This window comes from Lepidothrix coronata, unplaced genomic scaffold (genome assembly GCF_001604755.1).
Source record: "Lepidothrix coronata isolate B3197 unplaced genomic scaffold, Lepidothrix_coronata-1.0 Scaffold213, whole genome shotgun sequence".
Taxonomy (NCBI): Eukaryota; Metazoa; Chordata; class Aves; order Passeriformes; family Pipridae; genus Lepidothrix; species Lepidothrix coronata.
Window position 1 is genome coordinate 951,429 of NW_016690393.1, and position 5,971 is coordinate 957,399.

The window sequence follows — 5,971 nt, forward strand, 5'->3', positions numbered from 1 at the left end:
GCTCCCATCACAGCTGACAGCTCGTGGGTTCCCTGTGAAGCACGTGCCTAAGGAAAGGGCTGGATCAGGGCCAGAAATCCCCAAAGTCCAGGCATGAGCTGTTCAAAGGGTTGGGGGGTCACCGAGCCCGAGCTGGGACAGGGCTGGAGCTCAGGACTGCTGTGACTCCAGCACTCGATGACACTCATTTACGTAAGAGCCTGGGAGGGGGGTCCAAGGTCAGCGATCGCCTCCCGCCCTCCAGCTCCCGATTATCTTGGGATCAGCCGCGCTTGAGGCCCCCCCTGCAGCTCCCCCCCGCCCCAGCCCGACTTTCTTCTGCTTCTGTAAATAAAACTTCATATTTGTTCTGCGGTGATTAGGTGCAAAACTAATCCCAGGCCGGGGATTATTGCAGCCTTAAAGAGCTGCGATCCGCTGCAGCCCGGAGCAGCAGGGGAAATGAGGGGATCTGGGATGATCCACCCGCCCCCCTCCCATCCCATGGCCTCTGCCCTCGGTCATGCCTCACGCCGGGAAAGGGAGGCCTGGGAGCGGCTCCCGTCGCCTGGCAGAGGAGCAGGAGGCAGGTGCCTGCCCGCCCACGCTCCGGTGTTTGTTTGCTTTCCGTCCTCCTGCGAGCTCAGGTGCCCACGGGGAGGTGACACCCCGAGCAGGGCCGGGGAGCGGCAGCCCCAGCACCGACACTCACCCCGTGTCCTTCCCACAGCCACGTCCTGGAGTGTCTGCTTTATATCCCGGCACACCAGGCTCCCCCCTCTCCCCCCTTCCCACCAGGGCGATGCTCACAGAGCAGAGACCTGGCACGGTGAGAGCTGGGTTTGGAGCCAAGTGTATTTTGAGCCTGGGAAAGCAGGGCTGGTGCAGGTGTGCTCCATCCAGCTCAGCTCCTCGCTGGTAATTTGGAGCTCCCCGGCTCCTTTCTGCCCCATTAGTGGAGGAAAAGAGGTCTCCGAGATCATCAAGATCCTGCAAGTTTCATGAAAATTGCTTTCTGGAGGAGAGGATTGGGGGAAAAAATAGAAAAGAGGCACACTGAACACTGTCACTCAGGGACTGCAACGCAGGCTCGGCCCTCGTTACACATCAGAGAATCCACCCAGGAGCCGGGTGTGTCCTGCAGGGGACACTGGATGCAGCTGCAGGGATGAGTGATGGGTGCCCTGAGCTGTGAGCCCCTGACAGACAACCCAGGCCCACCATCCTTGCAGAAGACAGAGGCAGACACCAGGTTACCTTCAGCACAGGTCCAAGGTCCGTGCAGCAGGTGGGATTGGACACCAGCCAACCCTCAACATGGGTCCAAGGTCCACACAGCAGATGGGATGGGGTTGGACACCAGATTACCTCCAACACGGGTCCAAAGTCCGCCCAGGAGATGGGCTGGACACAAAAGTCCAGCCCAAGGGGAGGCTGAAGGTCCCACCTTGAGCTCAGCTGGAGCTGCTGGGCTGGGTGGGGGGTCTGGGTGATGCTTTTGAGGGCAGTGAGGGCTGGCTGGTGCCCCGAGGGCTCTGCCAAGCCAGCAGCAGTGTTTTACAAGATACCTTTAAACCGAGGATGATTTCCCTTCCCCGCTGCGATAACATCTGGAGAGATTTTGCTGCCTTCTGGCTCCTGCATCATGCTTGCTGCTGAAATTAGGAGGCTCAGCGAAATCACTCCCTGAGGAGAAGAGAAGAAACGTAAAAGCAGAAAAAAGGAAGAGATTCCCCCTCGATTCACAGAACTCCTGGAGGGGAGCTCAGGAAGCAGTGGGTACTCGGGCTGGGGGGGCTGCTCTGCACCCCCTGCCTGCACATGAAGCTCCCAGAGAGGAGATTTGCTTTAAGATCACATGAATTCAAAACAAGAAACACTCTGGGTTCCCTTCACCAGCTGAGGCACCCTCTGGGCACCACACAAACCCATTTTCCATTTGTTTAGGTTCATTATCCGCCACAGGAAGGTGGCTGGGTGGGGGGGTTCCCACACCCCTCGGCCCCTTGATGCTGGCAGGGCCTGGCCAAGCCAGGTCTATTCTTAGCCGGCGGGTGGCCGGGCAGGAGCAGACAGGGTGAGTGGGGCCGCGTTCCTCACATTCCCCTTCCCCAGGGACAAGGAGCGCCGGGAAATATGCAGCCACAGCTTGGCAGCAGCTGGGGGCCGTCAGCGGGGGCCACCCCGGGCAGGGGAGAGGGGGGAGGTGGCGTTGGGGGCGTCTCAGGGGACAGCAGAAGCATGGGAGGGAGGGGGTGAGCTGTGGTAGGGTCTGGGGGTGCCCCATCCCTGCAGCTCGTGGCTTCAGCCCCCACAAGCCCTGGCTGGCACCATCCTTCCCTCCCCACTGCTGGAGCAGGGCTGAGGGGGGTAGAGGTGAATTTGGGGGTGAGGGGCAAGTGGGAGGCCCCATATTGACCCCTCTAAGCAAGTTCAGACTCCCCCCAGCCCCATAGCTTGGCTAGAATTCCCTACCAAGAGGGACAGGGCCAGATCCAGCCCAAATAACACCCCCACCCCTCCTATGTCCATCCCTGATGGAGGATGGAGGATGGAGGGAGGATGGAGGACTGTCACCCACGCCTGTGAACACTTTGCACCAGCACCCAGCTGGGTCCCACCCTCACCAGGGGATACACCTGGGGGTGTGAGTTGGGCTGACCCCCCCAGCCCCACAGAGCCCCCACCCTGCCTGGGCAGCATCCCTCCATTCCACTTCCTGGGGTGCCTCAGCAGCAGGACCCCAAAGCAGGCTCTGCCCATGTCCCAGCGCTGGTGGGGACTGTCCCCACCCCTGGGGCTCCCCCCTGAGCTGACACTGTACCACCGAGGCCTTGCAGGTGACAGGGAGAGAATTGTCCCAGACCGAAAGTGCTGGGAGCGTGTGGCCCTGCCCCTGGCACTCAGTCCCTCTCCCCCTTGCCCAGGAGGTTTTCCAGACCTGCTGCAGCCTCTGCCAGCACCCTCCTGCCATGGCCACATCCTGCCCTTCCCTGCTCTTCCCTGCAGCATCCCTGTGAGTTACTGCAGCCCGTGTGCCCCATCCATCCTCCTGGCAGGTGAGTCACGAGCCGGCCCCGTGCCTCAGTTTCCCCGCTGTGCAGCGAGGACGGGCAGGATGCCAGGGTGGCTGCTATGAACCAAGTGGGCCCCATCCCAGAGCAGAGTCTCAGTGGTTTTTCCTGCCACTTCCAAGAGTGGGAAGTGGCTTTTGTCAGGAAACAACGTCCATGACTTGGTTTAATGTCACTGAGTCCTTCCCAGGTTTGCAGCCCCCCTTGGGGCTGGTGTGGTGGAAGGCCCGAGCTGCTGAGGGTTCATTTTGGCTGCACATTTTACCTTTGTTTGTTTGGGTGGGGTTTTTTTGGTTTCATACTTAGCAAACAAACGGTGTGGAGCTCAGAGCTTGGAAAAATAAGTCAGGGTTTGGACAGGTGGGGCAGAGGAGGGAGCCAGGAAAAGGACCATCCTTCCCCCTGCAAAATAAATTTACAGCCCCAATTCCTCCCTCCCCTGTCACATCCCTGGAGCATCTTCCAAAAGTGAAGGGCAAAGCAGGGGCATGAGTCGTGCCAGGCACCAGGACACCTGAGCGTGTCTGGGGACAGTCCTGGTGGCTGGAAGCAGCTTTGGGGACCACAAGAGTCCCGTCTCTCCCCTCCCAGCTGTGTTTGCAGTGTGGCTCTAATTACAGAAATGTGGAGAAATGTCGTCTCTCAGTTGGCAAACATTTCTCCTGGCAAGCACCAGAAGACAGCTGCCGTGCTGGGATTCCAGTGGGCTCCCATCCCCTCCATCCCACACCTCCCACCCCAAATCCACACCCCATTTCACGGCTGTGCCCCCTCTCCCGATGTGCCTGTGCCTGCCCAGGGCAGCCCCTTGCTGGGTAGGTGATAACTCCTGCACAGATTCTAATTCCCTGCACTCCCAGCTGGTTCCTTAGACACTTGTGCTGCAGGAGCAGGGAATGGGAGGACACCCTTGGGAAGCACCCAGGCCTCCTTTGCCCTTGGAAACCAGGTGGTTTCCCACTGATTCCCCAGGGTGTGGGAAGGAAGAAAAGAAGGGGAAAGGAGCAAAACCTCAAAAACACCCAAGAAGAAGGAAGAGGAGGAGGAGGGGAGGAGGAAGAGGAGGAGGAGGAGAAGGAGACAAGGAAAGAACTGAGTGAGGGAGGAGGAGGAGACAGGGCAGGGAGACAGGATTACTGCTCAGTCGAATTAGAGGGAGCCCTTCAGCTGCCTTGAACAGCAGGAGAATTTGCCCGAAGACCCCAATTTTTCCTATTTGGGACAAAATGTAAGCACGGGATTAACTGCAAGCATATGCTTAAAACCCAGGGAATTGAAAGAAGTCTGGGCATAAAGTGCTCTGGAGAGGGCAGGGAGGCAGGGCATGGGCCAGCAGTCAGGGGGATGACCCGGCTCTGCAGGGATGTACTGAGGGAACTGGGAGAGCCGGGGGGGGGGGGACTGGAAGAGCCATGGGTGCACCAGGAGGCTCCTGGAGCTTAGTGAATAATAGCCTGAAAGGGAATGACATGACTCAACTCCATCTGCGAGGGCTGTGTGGGGAAGAGGGTTGGTAAGAGAGGCTCTTCCATCAGCCACGTGATGGGATGAGGCTCCCTGGCAAGAGAAAAGGGGGAATCAAAGTGCCAGGCCTGGAGCAGGATAAGCCTTCCTGGGGTCAGCTGAGGGGCTGGGAGGCTGGGGCTGTGCCCTGCCCCATGCCCAGAGCCCCCCACTCTGCGAGCCCTCACGTGCCCTTGCCGTCAGACACATCCGTGTCCATGTGATGTGCCCACGAACATCCCCGGGCTGATTTATGGGATGAGAGAAGGGCAGGAGGCCAACCTTAAATCCTGGCTGCCTGGTGATTAATAATCATAATTATTATCATATTAGCCGTAGTAATAATAGTTTGCTTTCCCCTGCAGAACTGGGCATCCAGGAATCTCAGCAAGGTTTCACCGGGCCGAGTGACCAATGTCCCTATTTTCTAGCGAGGAAATTGCGGCACAGAGCTGTCTCCCTTGAGTCACACAGTATATCAACAAGAAAACAGAGAAGGCAGGAGTCTGGACTCCGTGTCCCTCTCCCTCCCCCATGCTATTAAGCTGCATCTGTGTAATATAGAGCAAAACATCCTCCACGACTCGCAGTAAATCATGGCAGAGGCAGTGTGCAGAGTGGATGGGGGGAGATAATGGGTTTTTCACCCTCTTCAACAATAGAACAAGTTTTTCTCCGCTGGGGAAGGCTGACTTCTCTGAGAGACAGAGATAAAAGCAGCAGTGAGGCTCTGAAATGGGCCTGAAAGGGCACCTGCCTCTGCTCATCCACTTGCTTTGCTGGCCCAGGGACAGGAGGAACCCAGGCAGGGTCAAAAGCCCCACGGGCATGGCCTGGTCCCCGTGGGCATTGCTGAGGTGCACTGGAATATTAATTGAAAATCCCAGCAAAACACTCCTGCTGATGATAATGGACCATAATCCTCTTAGACCAATTTCATGCCTGAAAAATCATGCATAACAAAATAATAATAGAAAGCCCCTCAGTGGACAGTGCCCGTAGCAGTGGGCACAGGACAAGAGGGTAGTCCAGAGGGGATTTCTCAGGGGGGAAAGGGGGCTGGGCCCTTTGGCCTCCACCCCTGAGGGACACGAAGGTGTGGGCAGGAGAAGAGCTGAGCTTGGGGTTAGGTCTGAATATCTGCTCTAGTAGGGCAGCATCACTGTGGGACCTCGATGTGCCACAGAGACCTGGGGACCCACCGGGACTCCCGTGCCCTACAGGGCCCCTGGGAATTTCTGTGGCCAGAGAACCCTGGGACCTCTTGGATTCTCCGTGTCCACCAGAGCTCTCAGGACCCCTTGGACCCTCCAGAGTTCTCAGGACCCCCGGGATGCTCCATGTCCCTCAAGGACGCTTCGTGCCCACACAGTCTGGTGCCAGTCCGGGTCCCCCCACGCCAAGGCTCGCCCCAA